Source organism: Zootoca vivipara, chromosome 1 (assembly GCF_963506605.1).
Source record: "Zootoca vivipara chromosome 1, rZooViv1.1, whole genome shotgun sequence".
NCBI lineage: Eukaryota > Metazoa > Chordata > Lepidosauria > Squamata > Lacertidae > Zootoca > Zootoca vivipara.
This window is the reverse complement of record NC_083276.1, coordinates 99,993,759-100,018,142: the sequence shown is the minus strand read 5'-3', so window position 1 is coordinate 100,018,142 and position 24,384 is coordinate 99,993,759. Positions and strand designations below refer to the sequence as shown.

General features: G+C 40.4%; 1 protein-coding gene across 11 annotated transcripts in view; it reads left to right on the top strand.

Moving 5' to 3' along the window:
• GTDC1 (glycosyltransferase like domain containing 1) overlaps window positions 1-24,384 on the top strand; it is a 340,919-nt gene that overhangs the window by 115,719 nt on the left and 200,816 nt on the right. The window lies entirely within an intron of this gene.

Here is a 24,384-nt window from a genome sequence, read left to right as displayed (position 1 = left end):
AGAATTTGCCCACAGGGCAGGGCTTTTACATCTCTGGGGATTTCCTCCGAGTTTTTTATATGGCTGCTTATTCTCGCCTTCATGCTGGGGATTACCGCTGGGTTTGTGTGGGTAATAAGTCCCTAAAATGTAGCCTAATATGGTTGGTCTCAGGCCAGTGACATAGAACGCTTGTTTCCGCTCTTGGACTTTCTGGTGATAGCTCATCTAAAGAAGTGATAGCTCATAAAAGTATTGTAAAACGTACAGAATCATTAAAAAGCGCCACACGGCCACAAAAGCTATAAAATTACTTAGAAACTCCTTGTAAAACTCTTTAACCAAAGGTCCACAGGCAAATGGGATGTAAAATTACAAAAATGAATCATGCATTCTTAAATTAATGGCAGCATACACAGAGACACAGCTCCCCTGATGGCATATGTAGGTCTGTGCTAAATTATCAGTTTCAAATTTTCAATCCCCCCCCCTTTTTCTTAAAACAACAATAATAGGTCTTTTGAATATTCCTAAATGTTCCTCGAACTGTTGCTCCTTGCTTACCATATTTGCTGTTGCTCATAACCCCAACTTGAATACTGCATTGGTGCCATTTCTTTTTGCTCCTCCTTTTCCTGTCCACATAATTCCAGTTAATAAAGGGTCACATAATCGGTGTGAAACCATTTTGCCACCATGTGACCAGTCAGTTTTGGCTACATGACAACACCATTAATAGCGAGGGAAATGTGGCTTAGCATAATCACAAGCAAATTCTGAGTTAACCTAAGAAACCAACCTGATTGGTCATAAAGCCAATTCAATTTGAGGGCATGAAGCAATGCGCCATTCTAGGTAAACAGTTCCATCCTTGTTTGCAGCCCTCTCAAATTTCCAAAAGGTGAGAACTCACACATTCTGGTGTGTGTTGCTGTGTATCTTTGTCTTTGTCCTGAATATAACAGAATAAACCTCTCTAAGCAGCTCTTATAATGGGTCCTTGATTTCAATTTGCATATTATGGGACTGCCTAAATAAGAATGTCTAAATAATAATGTGCTTATAGAGGCTTATAACAGGCCGCCACTTTAGTTAGATATATCACTAGAGCTATTTCTTGTCCCCATTTACTTTAATTATGTTACTTTCATTTAAAACATTTACTTACATATCTGCTGCATCAGGCAGCTTTCCCAATCATATCTTATCTCAGCTTAACTCTGGCTTTAGTGGGGAACAAATTCCCTACCGCTGAGTTTTTCCATCTGTGTTGGAGAATGAGAGGCTGACTGGCCTTTTGAGTCAAATCTTTGCTGTAACTGGCTGTGTGTTTTGTAAGCACTCGGGAGTGAGAGTTGTTCTTGCTCAATCAGATCAAACCTAGGAACTGCTTTCTCCAAGGTAAAGCACAACCCAGGAAAGCTTCCTAACAAGACTCTGGGTTAGATAATCTATTCATCTCTGCTTTTTTCAACGCAACATATAAAAAGGTAAAGGTAAAGGGACCATTAGGTCCAGTCGTGACCGACTCTGGGGTTGCGGCGCTCATCTCACGTTATTGGCCAAGGGAGCCGGCGTACAGCTTCCAGGTCATGTGGCCAGCATGACAAAGCCGCTTCTGGCGAACCAGAGCAGCAAATGGAAACGCTGTTTACCTTCCTGCTGTAGCGGTACCTATTTCTCTACTTGCACTTTGAGGTGCTTTCGAACTGCTAAGTTGGCAGGAGCTGGGACCGAGCAACGGGAGCTCACCCCGTCGCGGGGATTCAAACCGCCGGCCTTCTGATCGGCAAGCCCTAGGCTCTGTGGTTTAACCCACAGCGCCACCCGCGTCCCAATAACAGTGATACAGAACACCCAATATATATATTATGTAAGGCTGCAATTGGCTGCCACTATACATATGTCTCTATCTTAAAGACCAATTTTCCTTTTCAAATATTTCTTCACTGTCAATATCCACAAGAAATGAGTTTATCTTCAGCAGAAAATATGTAGACTGTCAATCTTAGGTTGTTGTCACTTCTGCAAACGTTTTTTAAATTACTTTATTAAAAACGTTGACTGGGGTAAAATAATTTAGGTTGTTGCCTTTATATAATTATACATGATTCACCATGTGTGTGTTTTTAAAGTGCATTTTCACCCAGCAATTAGCACTCTACTGCCTTTAAACAATGACTTAAAAGAAACAAGTTTAAGAAAACATTAGTTGTACTGAGATTTGGCAATATAAGCCGGTGGTAGAGGTTACATTCTCAATAATATGACCTAATACAGCAGCATTTTAGTAAATTGGTATATAAACAAACATCTGTTGCAGGAATGTAGGAATGACATCATAAAGAATGTATGCAAAATTTTAATTGAAAAAGAATGATGCCGGTTACCCTGTTTCTCATATTTTAAGACATACCCATAAAATAAGCCATAGCAGGATTTTTAAGCATTCAAGGAATATAAGCCATACCCTGAAAATAAGACATAGTGCTAGGCGCAGCAGCAATGCCGGCCGCGGCAGGAGGAGGAAGAAAAAATAAGACATCCCTTGAAAATAAGCCATAGTGTGGTTTTTTGAGGAAAAAATAAATATAAGACGTGTCTTATAATATGAGAAACACGGTAGTTGCATGACTTTTAAATCTAAATTGATTTTTGGCTTCAGTGAAAGAGGGATGGAATTCCTATGCCCACTACAGTAAAATAGTTAAGCTGCAATACCCTCTTACTGTACCTAAACATTATTTCCTAGGTCACTGAGTAGGCGATACTTCATGTAATGCAGTATGTGTTACATGTAATTATATTGACAATACTTTAATTTCTGTAAACAATTCTTCATGAAACAGCAGTAAGATATAGGATGAATTTGATTCATTTTGCGTGTAAAGTATGTGAATCATTTAATAGACCATTACATATACTATATTAGACTCCATTCTTCCTTTTTTTCCTTCAGAGTTTTTCATTATAAGACTGACTTTAATGGAAAGAAGTTTAACCTTCCCTCCCAGATAGATTGAACCCCATAACTGTGTAAACATTCTCATTATAAAATAAAATCCCCATCCCCAAGGGCAGCACAATAATTATGTTGCAGAATGTTGTACAAATGTTCCTCTTTTTTAAAAAGAAAGAAAGAAAGAAAAACACCCAAACTGAAAACACGCTTTCTCATTTTTGTAGCCAAGTTCTTATCCTTTGCATTATTAAAGCTAATCAATAATACTTTTTAAAAATTGTAATTTAATAAAATACATACAATGTGATTAGTTTTCAATTTTTGAAGTTTATTTTAATCAGGTTTGCTAAGAAGTCATCAGTAAAATTGCTGTTGATTTATAAATAGGATAATTAGAGGCTTTCTTCCTAAGTACTGTTCACTGGCATTGTGGCTGATTTTATTGCATAGTCAAACCCCTTCATTCAATTTTAAAATTGCCTTTTGAATGAACTGCACTATGAGCTTGCCAAAGTGTGTCACCATTAATACCTTACCCTCCCCTGTTTCATTGTCCAGTCCATAAATGCACAATGAGTTGTTTGATAAAGAGGTCAAGGAGGTTCTGCTAGTTTTTAAGTAAATTAAAGCCAAACATGTCAGATTGTCTCACACTTATTAATGGCACTATGCTTCAGCGAGTTAGCACTTGTGTTGCACATTATGTGCAATTTGCCTCACCAAGGCTTCAATCCTGTGTTCACTTACATAGGTAGGAGGAAGCTCCATTGGACAAAGCGGTATTTACACCTGAGTAAACATACATAGCATTGCTCTGTGAGATGCTTACGGAAAAACTTGTGTACTTCAAAACTAGTACTCACTGCAGAGCGTTGGTGGGAGGCATCCTATTCAACAGCTCTATGATTATTTTTTTAATGGGAAAATGAATCTTTTGAGATGAGAACTATGGAGCTCAAGTTCTCCTAAGGATGGTGCCCGTGGCCAAGGGAGCATTTCAAGAATTAAGGATTCCAGGAGAAGTAATCTCCGGGAGGCCTGCAGCCCATTTGTTACATGCATGTAAGCACTCCAATGCCTGTGTTAATCTGATACCAGATAGCAATTACATTTCTGCCGAGCGCTGAGATTCATTGAATTTGGAGTGTGTATGAACAATGCTGTCACTTTGTAGGTAAGTCTTATTATTACGTGTTACTCCATCAGTTTCATATTCCGTCACATAACCTTGACCTAGACGGTTGTAGGTGTTGGAAGAAGTTTCATCAATTTTTATACAGCCTTTTTCTTTTTCTTTTAAGGCTTTGGAAATATTTTTGAGATAGAAATTTGAAAGGCAAAAAGTAAGAACAAAAAAAACTTCGCTTGTTCGGTCTAAAAGAAAGTGTGTGTGTGTGTGTGTGTGTGTGTGTGTGTGTGTGTGTGTGTGTGTCCCTTTGTAACAGAAGGAATGTTTCTTATGTTTCTGTCTTCAGACAGTTGGCACACATTTCATCTCAGCAGCTGCTTTCTCTTAAAGTGCAGTAGAGTGTAGGACTGTAGTGACACTAGCATTAATACTTCACATTCTGCTATCATATGCTGTCACTGTGAAATATGGATCTAGGTTACATGTGTTTGCAGACTTTGTACTGCTGAATTATGAAAGCTGACTCAGTTGGAGAATTGTGTTGTATTCAGAGACTGTGAACTGAGCAATAAATGAATGTGGTAAAGAGACTTGTAGTAATCGTAGTAGTAGTAGTAGTAGTAGTAGTAGTAGTAGTAGTAGCCTTCCCCCCTCTGACTTTATTTTGGTCTGATAAAAAATCATTTTCAGAATTTGGAAAAATACCTTTTAGTTGGCACCTACATATTTTACATTTTGCAGTTTGCTTATTATCTAACCTTCTCTTAGCTGTACTTTGAAAACAAATGAATGATTGTGGGGCAAATACTGAGCTATTTATTGTGTAATCAGGAATGCAATATGGATGAGGGGATGATAGTGATAGTTTTTGATGGAATCTGAAAGAGTTAAATTCCCAGAAATCTTACTGATCTTTGTGGCAGAACTAAGCACGCGCTTAAATAACTCTAGCTGTGCACAAGTTTATTGTGGATATACTGAGATCCCTTGTGTTTCAGATAATAGCACAGGTTCAATCCCATCAGTATCATATTCCCCAGGTAATGCTCATTTATCACCTGGTGGGGAGTGGGTGGGATATTATTTTTCTATAGTTGCATCAACACCAAGAACTAAATCACACAGACTTATGGGAGGCACTTCGATTCCTCACCCCCCATGAGGTGGCTCCCTGCTTCTGGTTGGCAGGTCACGTGCAGCTGCTCTAACATACACCAGGAGTTTTGCTGCATATGTAGGTCTCATGTTGAGGTGCCAGGTAAGACAATCAGTATCTCTGCTTTATTTCTACCATGTCACAAGATAAGTGCCAGTACTGCAGACTACCATTTGAAATCTGATGAACCAGGCTCCTGCCTGTGTCTTATATAGTCTCTGGAATCCGGGAGTAAACTTGTTACGCCTCAAGCTAGTAGTGATATGTGAAAACTCCCTTACTTAAGATGCAAAACCAAACCATGCCTTACCTGGCCTTGCACACACTCCTGGTGGTGGGAGAGTTTTGTTTTTTGTTCCCCCCCCCCCAGCACTGACACTTGTTCTTGCTTACCTGTTCTGAGTTCAGATCTTTTTCTGGGAGACGTTTCCCAAAATCACAATTTTAATTGAACTGTGATACTTGTGGTCTTGAACCTTTCCTCCAGCTTTGCTCTGTAGAAACAGTGGTTGAATGTTTGAAATGCCCAGGAAGGCGTGGTACCACATGCAGGTGTGGCGTGCCTCCTTTCTGAACTGCTTGCTCCATCACAGCAGCCTCACATATGCATAGAGTGGAGATGTATTCTGTTCCTGAGGTGTTTTAACCATCAACAGACTAAAGCACATTGTGTCTTCATTGGTGTGATATTAGCACGGGTTATAGCAGGGGTCATGAAGCACAGACCCTAGCTACCATATGCATCCCTTCAAGTTTTTTTGTCTGGCTTTCAGGACTCTCTTTAAGCCATACTCCAGACTTAGCACATTTCCTTGCCCAACCCTACTTGAGCAATTTGGCTTGACTGGAATGTGTCCTTGAACCAAGATAATGTGCCCAGATGGAGGTGTAGAAGCCTCTGACTATTTGTGTGGCTGGATTTTTGCCTCTGTTTTCACCCACCTTTAGATCTGGCACTGGCATGTGACCCTCCCAGAAGGTTACTCATGAGGGAACATGACTCTCAGGGTTCCTCACTGAGAGTTCAAAGAGCTTGAGCCCATTTGTGTAGGTGCTGCTGTGTCATACTTTATTTTAAAAGGAATTGCATGGAGCACATGTGTTCAGATTAGGGGGAGAATTTGCCAGACTTCCTCAATTCTTGCCCCAGTCACTGGAACACGAAATCAGAGAAGTATTGGAAGCCACTGCTGGCAACCTGATTACAATGGCGAATGGAGAAAGGTAGATGAATGAAGAGCAATAATTCAAGGGCGAATCCAGATTTTGATTCTGGCATGTGTCAGAGAGGTTATGTGGATCCAGTATGAGAGATTTTACCATAGCTGGTTCAGTCGATGGCTTTGATATCTACATTTGGGTCTTGACTGCAACTGATGCAGCCAAACCCCAGGAGAAAAGAAGGCTCAGTGTAACAGTTCGTCCATCTCAGATAACTTGTTTTTGTTTAAACTTTTATTAATCACAAGAAGCGAGGGGAGCATGAAGAAAAAGAGAGCAACACACAGCAGTAGTTTAAAGTGGTTCACATAGGAAATGGGGAAAACTTTAAGCCACTCCTCATTTGAGATTTTCAAGCAGCAAAACTAATATAACGGTCACAGTTCCACATCATGTTTTAACACTCGCCACAGAGCTTTTGTTACAGACTCCGTGAGAAAAATGGTAGGACTTATTGAACTCATCTGTATAACTGATGACATACTGCATGTTTTATTGTTTAGTGTGCATATAGCATTCAGATGGAAACAGTATTATGTTTTGTTCTCATACACAGGGTGGTGTTCTAAAGCCTCTTAGGGGGATTACTTGTGGTGTGATCATTACCTGAAAGTTTTCACGTGAAATATAATTTGCTTTTCACAGGAACATGTGCCTCCTCTTCTATTTAAGCATTCTTCTTTGGACTCCTTTTACCACGTCCAAGTAGCCCAGTTTCAAACTTTGCATCTGTGTCTCAAGTTTTTTTTTTAAAAAAAATCTTACTATCAATAAATGCTGTGATAGTTTTTTATGCCACCCTCCCTCCCTCCAATGAACTTACAAATAAATAAATAAATAAATAAATAAATAAATAAATAAAATTGCTTGGTTTTGCTACCTAACATCACATGTTTTGTCTCAACTTAAAAGGAAATGTGCAAGCATAAATCCAAGTTACAGAATGATCACACTTGTTTACTCGTAAGGAATTGAACCTCCTGAGTTCAATGGGACTTAGGATTGCAGCCATAGTTATAATATGTACCGTTTCAATTCTTTGCTGTTATACAGTAACTGAGTGTCTGTTCTTTAAATCATAGCACCTTGTTCTCTGAATCAAGAAAAAAAAAATCTTTGAGAAAGTGGATTTCTTGCCACCAATCAAAAAAGCAACATTGTGAAGTGTTTGTTCTTTTCTATTTATATTTGAAAAAGAGACAAAGCAAAATCTTTGCTTGTGCTGTATGAATTGTTTACAAAAGAAAGCTATCTATTTTGTTTTTTCCCCTTGTACTGTCAAGGTAAAGGCTGCTTCTGTTTCTCATGGTGCAGATCAATTTATGGCTATTGTAGCTACTCAGAAGAAACAAGATAATTGCTGATGTTCTCATCTACAAAACCACTTTGTAGTTCAATTCCCCCCTCCATACTTTTGTAAATAGGATGTGTTCTCACTGAACAAAACTGTGCTTGTGATCCAGTACCAGCTCGTTGAATCATTTGTTCTGAAATTCAATAAATGATTTTTAAGGGTTTAAAAAAGTTTGTGCATTATGGGCAAAGCATATTTTACTGTCCTGGAAATTTATTCAGAAAAGGTAACAGCTATGCTTGACCCTGAGATTAGATAGTTTTGGTTAAATTGCACTGCATTTTGGGTTGTTGTTTTAAATCCTCTATACAAATTGTATCGCCGGGGTGGGGTGGGGGTGGAGCTGTGCATTGAAGGTGAGATTACATAGTTTGCGAGAAGAGTTGATTTGGAATCTGATTGTAGTTGGGGGGGGGCATCTTTATCGCTGAAGTAATTTATTTTGTGGTATAATTGCTGCGACATTGCCAATCCCTATATACTTTCACAAATATTTTAATAGTAATTGATCTGTTATTAAAACCTAAATGCAATGTCTTCTCTGCATGTTTCAGGGCCCTTAATTCAATTCAACCTGTCATTGTAATCAACGTCTGATACCACATACCTTAAAACGTTTCTGAATTAACTCTGGCCCTATACAGTTATAATGCTTGCTCCCAGTAAGCCATGGTTTGTAAACTGGAAACTAGCTTCATAAATGTGTTCTGTTTCTCTGCTTCCTGCTTGAGATTAACCCCCATTTCTCTTCCTAGCATTGACCTCAGTCTTCATAGTGTTGACCTTCCTCAGAGCACTCCATCTATTCTGTTCCTGGCATTTACTTTGCTAATAAATACACAGATAAAAACCATGGTTAACACAAGCCAGATTCCTTTATAACAATGGTTTCAATCTGTAGTTTACGAAAGAGCCATCATTTATGTTAATAACCATTTTCTGTGGTGTACAGGTAAGGCAAAACTATGATTAACACCAGAATCATAGAATCATATAATTGTGGAGTTGGAAAGGACTGTAAGAATCATCTAGTCCAACCCCCTGCAATGCAGAAATCTAAACTAAAACAGATGACTATCCAACCTCTGCTTGAAAGGTTGGATAAAACCCTGAGACCTCAGGCTGGGTATAGGTCGATATATAAATTTAATAAATAAATAATATTTAATAATAATAATAATAATAATAATAAACCTCCCAAAAGGACAGTCTATCACGTCTTGTGGGAGACTGTTTCACTGTCAAACAGCTATTACAATCAGAAAGTTCTTCCTGGTGTTTAGTTGGAATTTCCTTTCTTGTAGCTTGAAACCATTGGTTTGGGTCCTAGACTCCAGAGCAGGAGAAAACAAGCTTGCTCCATCTTCCATGTGACAACCCTTAAGATATTTGAAGGTGGCTATCATATATGCTCTCAACCATTTCTCATAATGCCTGGTTTCCATATCCTTGACCCTCTTAGTCACACTCTTCTGCACAAGTTCAAGCTTGTCAATACCCTTCTTAAATTGTGGCACCCATAACCTGACACAGTGCTCCAGGTGTGGTCTTACCAAGGCAGAATAGAGCAGTACTATGACCTCCCTTGATCTGGACACTATACTTCTGTTGATGCAGCCTAGAATAGCATTAGCTCTTTTTTTCTTTTCATTTTTGCTGCTGCTGCTGTCACTTTTTTCCAGGATGATGAAGAATCATTAGTGAGCATTCTTCAGGTCTAGTCAGTCAACCAGCTGAAAATCCACTTAACAATAACCTTGTCCAACCCACGTTTTACCAGGTTTTCCACAATAATATGACGGAGGACATTGTCAAACACCTTACTGAAATCAAGATAGAAGAGAGGAATAATAATAATAATAATAATAATAATAATAATAATAATAATTTATTTATACCCCACCCATCTGGCTGGGTTTCCCCAGCCACTCTGGGCGACTTCCAACAGAAATATTAAAATACACTAATTTCTTAAAGATTAAAAGCTTCACTAAACATGGCTGCCTTCAGATGTCCTCTAAAAGTCTGGTAGTTATTTTTCTTTTTGACATCTGGTGGGAGGGCGTTCCACAGGGCGGGTGCCACTATCGAGAAGGCTCTCTGTCTGGTTCCCTGTAACTTGGCTTCTCGCAGCGAGGGAACCGCAGAAGGCCCTCGGCACTGGACCTCAGTGCCCGGGCAGAGCGATGGAGGTGGAGGCGCTCCTTCAGGTATACTGGATGCTCTACTGTGGCAGGATTAGGTCTCGGTCCCTGAGCTTGGCTAGGCTAAGATTGTACAGGATCAAGCCCAAAACATGATTTAATTAAGAAGCAACAAGGAGAGTCCGAAAGCAAAGCCAAGGTGAAGCTAAGGTCAAACACAAGAGAGAAGTCCTGAGACAAATGTATTCCATACATAGAGTCAGAAGCTGGAAGCAAGGAAGATCACTCAGTAGTCAGGTTGCAGGAGTATGGATCTGAAAGGAATGAGCTGATCCAGCAACCACCAGCTCTCAGTTGACGCTGCCAGTGCTTAGGGTTCTCCAGGAACTCTTTACTATTAAAGCGTGCAGTCATGTCCAAAGAGCTATTTGCCCTTGAGTAGCATAATTGCATTTCAGGTATGTCTTCACCAGCTGCCTGAACCTGATCCTGACACTCTTGAGGGTTAAGGGTTGCTTCAGCCCCCCCCCCCTTTCAACTTGGACAGGGGTTCCTCTGCTACACATGAAGCAGATACCTGCCCCAAGGGTTTCCCCAGGAGCAGTCCTGATGAAGTATTTCTTTGGCTACCAGGGTCTTTCATATCAGTCTAGCTTGAGTGGCAGAGGTCTGTGTGCTCTTGGGCTTTTGGTGATATGGGTCCTAGTGTGAGTCATCCAGGTCCAGGTTGGGGCTTAGTGTGGCAAGGGAAGACAGATGAGAAATAAATCAAAGCTCAATGGGATAGAACATTATAAGGCCGACTCCCGGTTTGCATATCCTGGTTGTGTTTTTTTGAGGGGTCATTTATTTTTGCCTTACTGAATTAGCATGTTATATATGCCGTACTTATTTATATTTCATACCTAAATAGAAGGTTGTAAAAATGTCATTGTGATACTGGTGGAGCTTTTTTAAAAATAATGTTTTGATTGCTTTGTTTTCTGGATTTTAATAGAAGGCAAAAACTGGCTTGCGTGAGCATTGGAATAAATATTACCAATGCACAGTCCCCATTTTGGCTGGATAAAACAGGGCATTCTCCTAAAATGAATCCCAATTTTGCATTTGTAAAAGCAATGTCAGAAAGCCAGGTTTTATTATTATTATCATTTCAAGTTATTTATTTTGTTTTTATTGCCTTATTGACATCATAATTTTCTGTCTAGAATTTATGGTAGAGGCTCATGTGGCAATTCTCTTTTCAAAAATATATATATTGAGAGAGTTGTATCAAGGCAAGATTTTGGCAGACTTTCTCTTCAAAAACGCCTATATCCAGATAATGGGGGCCATTAGTTTAAGGCAGGGTTGGGGAAACAGGCACCATTCCCATGTGAGCAACCTTTCAGGAGCTGCACGCAAATGCTGGGTTGGTCCAGAGCAGGCATCCCCAAACTGCGGCCCTCCAGATGTTTTGGCCTACAATTCCCATGATCCCTAGCTAACAGGACCAGTGGTTGGAGAAGATGGGAATTGTAGTCCAAAACATCTGGAGGGCCGAAGTTTGGGGATGCCTGGTCCAGAGATTTAGCTAAGCGTGAAAGAGGCAAAAGTGGGTGGAGCAATGGACGGGACTCTTACCTTTGTATAGTAGGCTACATTCCTCTTCACAAGTAGGCAAGCAGGAGGAATTGTCACCATTCAAAGACACATTCTCACCAGGCAAAATCACCGGCAGAAAGCAGGACCAGTAAGAAGTATGACCAGGAGAAGGGGCATGGCCGAGGCAGAGTCCCAAAGGCTAGATAGATAGAATAGAAGCCTGGAGAGCTGTATTTCTTTCTTTTTAAAAAAAGTATTTTAATTTTTGTCATTATCTGTATTTCTGAAAAAATATTAGATCATCATTTAGTATGTGTCTTATGAGTTCTCTGCATTGTCCTCCAGTCACAGTGCTAACGCTTCACTGCCTGAAGGTGTTAAGGCAGCAAGAGGTAGAGTGGGTGGAAACAAATACTAAAACTAAATTTGTCTCATATTAACTTGAAACATCCTAGATTTTTGATATATTTGGTTATTCCCCGGATGACCCATTAGAATGAAGGCTGTTCTGGGAGGTGGTCCAACATCATCTCAGATGTGTAGGTTTTGGAGATTGTTCAAAAGGGCTGCTCCATGGAATTTGAATCCACCCCAAGGTCAAGTCAGTTTATTTAGGCAGAGTTTATCAGCAAGAAAAGGAGAGATCCTTTCCTAAGGTTCTCAGACATATCACCATAATACATACAACATCAATGTGGTAAATCTGGCATATTGTTTTAAGCTTTTCTAAAGCATTCTGGGCATCAATAAAAGTCTAAGTAATTTATTGTTAAGCAGGTAAATGCATGAAAACATACGCATTCCACATCAATAGCATTCTAGAAAATAATTTGTTAGATTGCCTCAAAAAGCAAAGTAGACTTTTACCGTGTTAGATATTGAGCCCCACTGCAGTGGTTCCCCCCCCCCCCAATACCTGCTGTTAGATCAAATGACATGACTTTAAAGTAAGAGCCTTTGCTAAGTCAACTACCATCTCATCTTCTCGTTTAAAAACAGCAGGATATCCCATCATGTCTACGGTTTAATTAGATGGTATTTTGATCATCATTCACACTCCTTAATGATCAATACCCTTGCTTTAAGTTTGTACGAAATTTGGCCTTCAAATGAAAGTTCATGCTTTTGTCACTACTGCATCCAATATAGATACTTCATTCTTGTGTTAGCTATAGGCTAATTGTTTTAAAAGTCCAACTGACTTTAAATACATTCCTTTGTATAAAATTAAGGATCTTGTTCAAATCAATGAGTAGAAGTTAAAAATGTCTCCAAGCGCAGAGTTCTGGTTCGGAGGGTTAATAAAAGGTGAACAATGTAGCATCTGCGTGCAACTTAGCCCTAAAAAATAAGCATCTTTATCTTTGCATCAGTGATGAAATAAAAAAAGATGATGCATTGCAGGGGGTGCAATTAGGATTAGGGTGCAGTCAGTATGGAGTCATGGCTGACCCCATGGATTTTTCTGAACCACAAGTCTATGAGCATGTGTTTCACTCATTTCCACTGAACAGATTTACTGTATATTCCTGCGTATAAGACTACTTTTTAACCCAGGAAAATCTTCTTAAAGGTCAGGGGTCGTCTTATTCTCCGGGTCGTATTTCTTATACGGCAAGTATATCCCAAACTCTATATTTTAACTGGAAAAGTTGGGGGTCGTCTTATACGCCCAGTCGTCTTATACGCCGGAATATACGGTAAATGGGCATGTATAACATAATTGCAGGGACCTAAAGCCCTTCTTTAGTTATGTCCAGAACTGGGAATCCTCTGTGGAGTTTTTGACATTATATATTCTTGAACAACAAATCCTGATTGCACACTATAGGCTGCTTCTTAGTATCCTCCCAGTATCAAAAATAGTTGGCTGTGTAGCTGCTGGGGTGATGTGCTGAGCATGTGTATTGCCACAGTCCTTGGCCTCAGTGTCACTTTTAAGTGCGCCCCCAACACAATGACTGCGGAAAAGCCCCATGTTTTTTATCTCAGGCCAGGGTACAGAGTTAATTTAAATTAATCACTCTATTAATAAACAAAGAGCAGATAAAACAGTAAATATGCAGCAACAATCTTAACATGGAGAGGCTGACTATTATTATAGTATTACACTGTAAAGTTAACAATTCAGGACACCTGAGAAAATAACCAGGTATTGAACCTGGCACCGAAACAAAGCCAGGCTGTTTCTCAGTTTTCAGTCTTTCAACTGGATGGTTATTTCGAACTACTGTGTTTGAAGGCCTTCCCTACTCACTTAATAGGTAAAGGTAAAGGACTCCTGACTGTTAAGTCCCGTCGCAGATGACTCTGGGGTTGTGGCATTCATCTCACTCTATAGACCCAGGGAGCCTGCGTTTGTCTGTGTTTACCTTCCTGCCAGAGCGGTACCTATTTATCTACTTGCACTTTTTGACGTGCTTTCAAACTGCTAGGTGGGCAGGAGCAGGGACCGAGCAACGGGAGCTCACCCTGTCGCAGGGATTCGAACCGCCGACCTTTTGATCGGCAAGCTCTAGGCTCTGTGGTTTAACCCACAGCGCCCCCCGCATCCCACTCACTTAATAAGGAGTTGCAAATACTATATAGCACAAATACCTGCTTGGTTGGAGCAGACCCTTTACTGTAGTGATACATATTTTATTTTTAATTTTTTTGGACACTTGATTGACATTTGATAGTGGCCAGAAAACACAGAGATTTATTTTGCTACATTTCATAATGTAGCCAAAACATTCTGGATGCAAGCGTTGTCATTTACATGAAGGACATGCTTCTATAGCAATTGCCCTTGGTTGTTTTATTTTTGACGAACTCAACTTGTAGAATTTCTGAAGTAGCTTGAAGTGAAATACTAAATGTTTTCCGTGCACATGGGCATGTATGTACACACACACTTATATAATGTATTTCCTGGTGATTTTCAGCTGGGCTAAAATTGAACTACTTTTTGTAATGGAACCAAGGTTTTGAACCAGCTGAGCAACAGTGAACTTCAGTTTGTTTCCTCATAATGGAAGATAAGACTTTGCTGTACAAAAATGTGGTGTCAGAGAGTGCAAAGATGGGACCCTGGTACAAGAGAGAGTGTTTTTTTTCAAAGGATGTTCATATCTCTAGAAAAGCTGCCATATGAATCGCTAGCTGTGCATCTCATATTTAAAAATCCCAGCATGTGAACAACAGGGGTTAAAAAAGGATGAATATCTTTGCACCTTAATGGGAGAACTGTTTCTGTAATGGTATCAAAGATAAACCAGTGTATTATGAACACTAAATGATAAAGGGTGATAATATGCCATTCTTGAGACTTCTTGGCTCTTACCTAACACATCAGAAAGTGATTGTTGAATTTTAAATAGCCATACAAATGGATGACATAGAAATTTAACTTTGCTTTGACCTTGTTCTAATTCACAAGATGACTGCAAAATGACTTTGTTACATCTGAATGTATGCTGGATGCTAAATCACTCCAGAGTATAAAATCTTTGTTTTGGCATAATGTTGATGCATAAACATTTGTACCCCATACTAACCCTATAAACATCACAATCCATCAGTACAATTACAAAAAAGATTGTTTGTTTTCACACTTAAAGCAGACATGAAATAGAGTGTCCTTAACTTAATCACCACCTTGATTTACCACATTTGCATATATTTGCATATTAATTGGACTACAGATTAAAATTGGTTTTGTAATTTTAATTAAGTGTCCACAAAGGTAAATGATTAGAACTGTTTAAAATACATTCTGACATAAATAGCAGTAAAAGCTTTTGTGATGATGTTTTTGTGGAATTACATTCAGAAAGTGGCCTTTTTATGATAGTAATTTTAATCTTAAATAGAATTATACAGTCAAACAGAACTGTGGATTCATAATCATTTTTTCAAGATTCATTTAATATTTTGCTGATTTGCAGCACTTGATGAAAATGTAGTGTAGGTTTAGCTGATTGCAAAATTAGGCCTGTAGTGCTGATAAACTGAGGGTTTAAACCAAAGTCGCCTTAATAGGGTTGTACATATTTCAAATGTATTACATGTAGTTATGTAGATGATATTTTTTTTTTAAGTGAAGCCTCTAAAAGCCCAGAAGTAAAGGATGATCTGTCCTTTTAAAATGTAATCACCCACTTGGGCTTTCTCACTTTCAGTTCTGACCAAAGGATCCACAGTGTATTAAAGCTCTTTGTGCTAGCTGTATCAATCCAATGTATAGAGAATTTGTTTCCATGTTGTCAAGGAAACATGAATGTCAGTAGGTAAAGATGTACTACTTGGCAGTGTTGTTTACTGTTTGAGGACCTACTAAACCAAAAACTATTTTAGATGCCGACTGACCCTCAAGTAAGTAGAGTTAAGGAAATGTTGCTCCTAAGCCAAGAGGGATGTGTGCTCCATGGCTTGCTGTTTGTTTACATAGTGCAGGCATCCCCAAACTTTGGCCCTCCAGATGTTTTGGACTACAATTCCCATCTTCCCCGACCACTGGTCCTGTTAGCTAGGGATCATGGGAATTGTAGGCCAAAACATCTGGAGGGCCAAAGTTTGGGGATGCCTGACATAGTGGGTTTACTACACCAGTGCAAACTCTTGTGACCCCCAAGGCATCAGGGAGCAGGGAAATCTCTGCAAGCACATTACTGTACAAATCCCTGTTGAAACAGAGTGGACCAAGCAATGTGCTTGCTGCAGACCTGCTCACATGAAACTTGTGAGCACCCGCAATCCCATATTAACACCCAAATGTGAAGTTCTGTATGCTTCCCATCCACTGGAGGGACCACAGCAGGCAAAATGGAACTTGGCAGGGGTCTAGGGGTCTCTACAGATGTTTCATTCACTTGCGCTGCAGTTGCCCAGAATCAAGCCCCATTGAACTCTGTTGCGCATTCTTCTCAGAAAACTGCATGTGATTGCACCATTTTAGGGGCTTATGGATAAGAAGGGTGCATATTAATTAAGCATTTGGTGGAAAATGGTACCCTTTAAAACAACAACAACTATGTACCATATTATTTAATTTGCTATAGTAGATAAATCCTCCATTTTCAAATTATTTAGGTCAGGCCTAGGCAAAGTCGGCCCTCCAGATGTTTTGGGACTACAACTCCCACCATCCCTAGCTAACAGCACCAGTGGTCAGGGATGAGCCAGCATACAGCTTCCAGGTCATGTGGACAGCATGACAAAGCCGCTTCTGGCGAACCAGAGCAGCACACAGAAACGTATACATCCTAGGAAGGTACAAATTTCACAGTGTTCCAGTTGCAGTGTGCAAGTAGGGAGTGTTCCCCCCTGGGGGTACGCAGGGGTACACATACCCCTAAACATTTTGTGAATCTAAGTTTGGCCTCATTGAGGGGCAGTATTTCAATATAGGTAGGAAAATGAGAGTACCTACCCCTAAACATTTTTTAAGAAAAAAAAAGCACTGCAAGTAGGTAAGCCAGTGTTTCTCAAACTTGGGTCTCCAGCTGTTGTTGGACTGCATCTCCTATAATCCCTGACCACTGGTCATGCTGGCTAGGCAAGATGGGAGTTACCAGGAGGTAAGCAATAAAAAAGCTTGGGCTGTGAGCTTCCACATTGAAGGTTATACTTTTTTCCCTTGAATGTCTGCTTCAGCTTATATGCAGAGTTCTGCATTCCAAGTGGAATGACCATCTGATTTGTGAGAGGATGGTTGGGGTGGGGCAATGCCAGCTAGGGAAGATGGCGCAAACCATGACACTTCATTTCTGTTAACACTGACTCGCTGCTGGCTTTGGAGAAGTCTCTTAACCTTCCAGTGCCTGTTAACTCCATTTGTGAAACGGAATGAATAATCTTGATGAGAATTCATATGTAAGGTATTCAAGGTATCCTAGAAAAGCTTCTCTTATGTGATTCAGCAGCAGTGTTTGTCCTTGGTACTACGGCAATAAGAGAAATAAGTTGTCAAAATGGAGTAGTGTCAGCCACATTTTTCCCCCTTCTGCGAATTGCGTGTTTTATTTATCAATGTGAACTACAACATATAATCTCCTTTGGAAAGAGTTTTTGCTACAAGAAGAATAATGGCCGCATACTCAGCAGGCTGCAGTGGGATGAGATAGCATGCTTGCAGCATTTCTTTGCAACATAATTGCAGCATCAATGAACCATGAATTCAACCTAATTAACATAACTGGAACCACTGCAATCATGCTGCCATTCAATTTACTTTTTGAACGTTCTGGTGAAGTGTCAGGGTTGCATTATTTTCTATTGAAACTCTGCCGAGTCCTGTCCACTATGAATTGTTCAGCTGCTTTCCTGCCTCGATTTTTTTTTAAAAAAATTGCTTCTAAACTTAGTTACAATTTGATTAATTTTTTGGAAGAAGGGGAGATTTCATTGCCCAAGTAAGTTGATCTATTCAACTACAAATACTTGTTGTTACTCCCCCTTTGGTAGATAATTGAATATTTTGATGTATAGAACTCAAGGTAGCAAATACAAGGTTGGAAATACCTTGACAACTTACCAGTTTGATTAAAGTCAGCAGGTTGTGTCTAGGCTTGGTAGTCAACAATGATTTCCATTAGACAGGAGAAATATACCAACAGTGCCACTGGGAATATGCAGAATTACCCCCCCCCCCAATTTTCACTGAGCATGGGCACTTTCTGCCACTATGTTGGCTGATATAGCTCAGTTGGTCAGTACATGGTGCTGTGATAATGCCAAGGTTGCAGGTTCAATCCCTGTAAGGGACAGCTGCTGTTAGAGGGATTGTGCTCTTAGAGCAGGCATACCCAAACTTCGGCCCTCCATATGTTTTGGACTACAATTCCCATCATCCCTGACCACTGATCCTGTTAGCTAGGGATCATGGGAGTTGTAGGCCAAAACATCTGGAGGGCCACAGTTTGGGGATGCCTGTCTTAGAGCCTACTCCACAATTTTCTGTTGCAACATGTAGGAGTTAATTCACAGACTTGAGCGTAAGAAGTTTGAAAACTACTACTTGAGATATAAGAACGACCTCCAGCCGGAATATATTTTATTTGTATGGTAATAATTAAGTCTGGAAGCAATTAAAAAGCATGTGCCAAATGAAGCCAGCTTAATCTCTGGAAAGGACAGTTGCATTGTTCTGGGGGTGGGGGGTGCAGAATCTAAACCAGTATTCTTGGTATTAAAATGTTGAAAGAAGCTGTCAATAGGCAAGAATGTCAGCTTTTATCAATGCGAATTACAATGTATCAGTGTCATAAATTCAGTATTAAAATGGTATAAGAGCAAACAAGGAAAGGCAACAACATTGAAACAGCGTAACAGACAACTGGGCGGCAAACTTGTTCCATATACAATGTCTTGTGGCATTGAGTTGACTGGGTGCAAGATCTCAGCTCTGGTGCTTAAGAACCATGTTTATTTACTTATTTGTTATTTAGTTGTTTTATATGTTGCTTTTTGACTCCAGTCCTCAGAATGGTTCTCAACATTTGTGAAATGTAAAGGATCTATTAAAAAGAGCTGTACATTTAAAACAAAGCAAAGCCAGTGGAGCTGGAGCCAGGATCAGGAGCAAGCACCTAGGGGTATATGGGTCTGGTCTCCACTCCCACCTCCTGGAGCTGGATTTCTTTCAGCAGAGCAGTTGTGGTGGTGGGAGAGGGAAGCATCTAGCAGGAGTAGGGGTCTAATGTTGCCTTCCCCTATGTACTATTTATTTATGTGAGAGATTTATGTACTGCCCTTTATCGAAAGGCCACGGACCAAGTTTACGACACAGCAACATAATGAAATGTCATGTACATGGGTATCACAATAGCCCAAACACAAGAAGTTAAAACAGTTAAATAAATGCTGCTCAGAACACTAGACAATATCAAATTATTATTCACGGTGTAAATCCAGTAATAAACTGAAATACAATCTGCCTTTCAAAAAGGACTCAAGAACTTACTTGGAAGAATAAAAGCAAGGTTTACATGCAGGTGTGAAGGGCGTGGAGGTACTTAGCGCTTGCTTTGCTTTGTTTCAATTAAACACAAGGCTGAGGAAAATGTGGCCCTCCAGATATTGGACTCTTAACTCCCTCCAGCCCCAGCCATCATGGCCAGTGAGCAGGAGTGATGAGGGTTGTGGGCCAACACCCTGCCCACCTCTGCAGTTGCAAAAGAAATAGAACTTGGTGAAATCAGATCCATTGTTTAGAGGTCAAACTTGGGCCTGATTTACAAGTTATCAAAACTATATGGGAGCTTGTTTCCATAAAGCAGGGTTTCCTAAACTTAAATCCACCAGCTGTTTTTGGACTACAATTCCCATCGTCCTGCTAGCTAGGGATGATGGGAGTTGTAGTCCAAAAACAACTTGAGACCCATATTTGGGAAACCGGGTCTAGAGGGTCTCATCCCATATTGATCTCATAAGTTGCGAATGGATCTTAACATGACATGGAAGGAACTGCAAGATTGTGTCTGGAGTTTTGTAAGGCTTGGTGTACTGAAGGCAGCACTGTTAAGGGAAGTTATTAATGTGTGACATTTTAATGTATTTTAATCTTTGTTGGAAGCCACCCACAGTGGCTGGGGAAACCCAGCCAGATGGGCAGGGTACATATAATATATTATTATTATTATTATTATTATTATTATTATTATTATTATTATTGCATCCGTTTGCTGCTCTTCGGCCCTGTGCTGGAGTGCTAGGTTGGAAGCTGGAATCCAACAGTATCTGCTATCTGATTCTTTTAATTGGTGGTGTCAGGCATTGGATCAGTGACTTTTTTGCAGGCAGATCATGTGCAGGCAGATCACTGAACTATGCCTGAGCTAAGTGTCAGGATTGCTGAACCTCTGCATCCCAGTTCTGCGGACAGCCAAACCCAACAGTGATTCTTGAGCCCCTTTCTTCCTCTGCGTAGTCATTCTAAAGCTCCTTCCTGAGCTTGCATAGTGAAGTAAGCAACATTAAAGACTGCCATTTTAGTGAACTTTGTCACTTATGGGGCATGCTATATTTGGTTGGGTTTCTGTTTTGTTTTTTAAAAAAACCCACAAACTTCAGTATTAACTCAAGTAGGAATCATTTCTAGGCATCTTTGACTACATTTCCCCAGAATGTAGCCTGATTTTTGGAGCATGGCACAAAGCTTCTCAGCCAAGACACATCTTAAAAATAGAGAATTGATTTGAAAAGTCTGTTTCTTAGTTACATTGGCTGCTCTCCTCAAACCAGAGTGCAGAGTAGTCCCATTGAAGTGGTCTGAGGATTGCAACCATAGCATCAAAACATTATTCAGAGCACGTCAGAGAGGCTTTTTGGCTTTCCGTTGTTTTTATTTCCATTTCCATACTTTCTTTTGTTTTTGTTTTTGCTTGCATCTAGTTGTATGGCTCCTCGGTAACATTGGTTTCATTTGCTTATGTTAGTAATACCGAAGTTAAAATGTTGAAAAAATTTTCTTCTCTTCTGATACTTAATGCCACTTCTTTCCAGTTAAATTGTTGGTTCTTTGGTTCCGAAAACTCCGATGTTTCTCAACCTGTTTCTCAACCAGTTGCATGTGGAAGGAAGGCTATGCAAGCCCCACAGCCTTCCTTCCACATGCACAGTTATGCACAGCTGCCTCAACCCTGCCCTGGTAACCATCCAGTGTTTAAGAAGAGGGCATATGCAGACCCACTGCCCATCATACTGCAGCTGATTCACTAGGACACTCCATTTGTGTCCATCAGGCATCCAGTCATGAATAATAATTAGGGATGGCTCAGGCATTTGATCAAAGGCTCTGGGAGGAATAAGTGCCCTTGTTCAAATGTCTGAGAGCAGGGATCAGAGCAAACACATGCCTGTGAGCAGGGTTTTTTGTTTTTTGTTTGTCCCAAACCACCACCTTTAACTTTCTCTTCCTCCTGCTCAATGGAAGACAATTTACATTTGGCCCAGCAAAAGGGAAAGCAGAGGCAATGGCCACAGATACCTAGCGGAGTGTCCCAGGGCAGTTCACAACAGAAAAACATAAAGTACCGGTAAGAATACAAAATACATAATAAAACAAAAACAAACCAATAACCCATGGGTAGGCAAACGAAGGCCCGGGGGCCGAATCTGGCCCAATTGCCTTCTAAATCCGGCCCACAGACAGTCCAGGAATCAGTGTGTTTTTACATGAGTAGAATGTGTCCTTTTATTTAAAATGCATCTTTGGGTTATTTGTGGGGCATAGGAATTCATTCTTTTTTTCTTCCCCAAAATATAGTCTGGCCTTCCACGAGGTCTGAGGGACAGTGGACTGGCCCCCTGCTGAAAAACTTTGCTGACCCCTGCAATAACCCCTTTCCCACAAACACATTAAAAAAGCCATAGAATGTTAGTTAGCTGAACATTTTCACCTTGCACCTAAAGATAGGTGATGAAGGCGCCAGGTGAGCCTCCCTGGGGAGAGCATTCTGCAAATGGGGAGTTGCCACAAAGAAGTCCTGTTCTTGTGTTGCCACATGGAGGAGGCACAAAAAGAAAGGCCTCAGATGATGATTGCAGCGTTCAGGTTGGTTCATATGGGGAGAGGCAATTCTTGAGGCATTGCAGACCTGAGCCATTTAGGACCTTATAGGTCAAAACCAGGACTTTGAACTGAGCCCAGAAATCAATTGGCAGCCAATGTAGTTGGGACAGGATTTGTGTAATATGTTCAAACTGCCTTTCCCTGGTGACTACCTGGCAACCAAATTCTCAACCAGCTGAAGTTTCCAAACCATCTTCAGAGGCAGCACTACATATAATGTGTTGTGGTAGTCTAACTCAGAGGCTACCAGAGCCTGTAGAACAGAAGTTAGGCTATTCCTGTCCGATAGGGGTGCAGCTGGGCTATCAGCTGAAGCTCATGGAAATGCACTTTGCACTGCTGAGGCCACCTGAGCCTCAAGCGCGAGCAAAGAATCCAGAAGTACCCCTAAGCTATGTACCTGCTCCTTCAGAAGGAGTGTAACCCCATCAAGAGCAGGGAACCTCCCTTCCATCCGATCTAGGGTGTTGAGTGTGTGGCATAATGCAAAATTGCTACATGGCTTCATATAAATGGCAGCTGTGATGGTGTAATGCAACGCAAAATAGCCGCCGTGTGTGTGTGGGGGAGAATAGCTGTCACATCTAAAAGAAGAAGAAAAGAGAAGGGAACACAAAATGGTGTGGATGTGCCTTGCTCCCTATCTCATGCATTGTAGATCTTTGAGGGGATGTTTACAGAGATATTTGGTGAGAACCATAGAAGTTACCAGTACTATTGAATGCACAAGTGCTCCTGAGCCTCTGTAATATATTCAGTTGAATGCTGAACTTCGTGCTTTCTATGTAAATCGCCATGTATCTTTATTAAATTTGCACAGAGAAAGGTATATTGCATTATTTTAAGTTTGTCATACTTGAGACATAGCTGCCAAGTTTTCCCTTTTCTCGCGAGGAAGCCTATTCAGCATAATGGAATTTCCCTTAAAAAAAGGGAGAACTTGGCAGCTATGACTTGAGATTAGAAATGTTTCTCTCCTTTTCCATTTTAAAACTATTTTCCTGTGAAAATTTTCTCAAAACAACAGATCTTCAATCCAGCTGCAGCCTATTGATTGCTCCAATATAATTAAATACAACAAAGTCATAATGTGAAATAAGTCACTTTTTTTTTAAAAAAAAGCCTAGCTTCCGCCATAGGTGAAAAAAGTCGGCGAGTTGAAACGTATAGCTCTCAGGAATGCCATTCTGCAAAACAGCCCAACTACACTTGGATTTTAAATTGCAGTAGCAATTTGGAAAAGGTTTTCAGACTGGAGCTATGTTAAATGTTAATAGCAAAACTGAGGTACTTTTTTTCTTTGATCTCTTCCTTGGCTTCTATAAAATAATGGAGTCCAAAGCAAGTGCCATTTATATATACACCTCCTTCTTTTGATCTTGTCGTGCAGGAGGTGGGGAGCGGGGAGGTTCTCTAGTCCTTGTGCTCTTTCAGGTGAAGTCCCCTATGCTGTTTTAGAGAGTTTCGTTCTGTGGTTTCTTCTTTTTTGCAGGAATTTTCAGTTGTATGGTATACTCTTCAGTACAGTCATACCTCAGTTTAAGTATGCCTCGGTTTGAGTATTTTCAGTTTAAGTACTCCGCGGACCTGTCTGGAATGGATTAATCCACTTTCCATTACTTTCAATGGGAAAGTTTGCTTCAGGTTAAGTACGCTTCAGGTTAAGTACGGACTTCCGGAACCAATTACACTCATACCTCGGGTTAAGTACGCTTCAGGTTGAGTACTCCGTGGACCCATCTGGAACGGATTAATCCACTTTCCATTACTTTCAATGGGAAAGTTCGCTTCAGGTTAAGTACGCTTCAGTTTAAGTACAGACTTCCAGAACCAATTGTGTTTGTAAACCGAGGTACCACTGTATTTGGAAGAGATAGCAGTATTAAGTCAAGTTTTGAATTTGAAACAGATAGCAGTGTTAAGTTCCTAAGTTTGCAAGGCTATTCAGTACAATCTCCCCCACTCCCTTATCATTTGTCACTTCTAGCACAGACCTCCCTCCCAAAAGGAATACTATATGGTGCCCATCACACTTTTTCAATACTCTGCTTGTAACAAGGACACAGTAATGATGACCATTGCTATGGGTAGGGCGAAAGGCAGGGAGTCTAAATAGTAGGTGGAGCCAGAACCAATGAGAGGCAGAGCCAGCTAATTCTAGTTTTGCGCCCACCCTCTTCCTTGTTAGGTTCTACAATTAAGCTTTAAAAATTGAAGCTTTTTATGGGGGGGGGAGAGTTCCCAGTTCTTCACATCTCTAGTTGACAGGGGAGAGTTTGGGAAAGGGTTGCAGGTATATG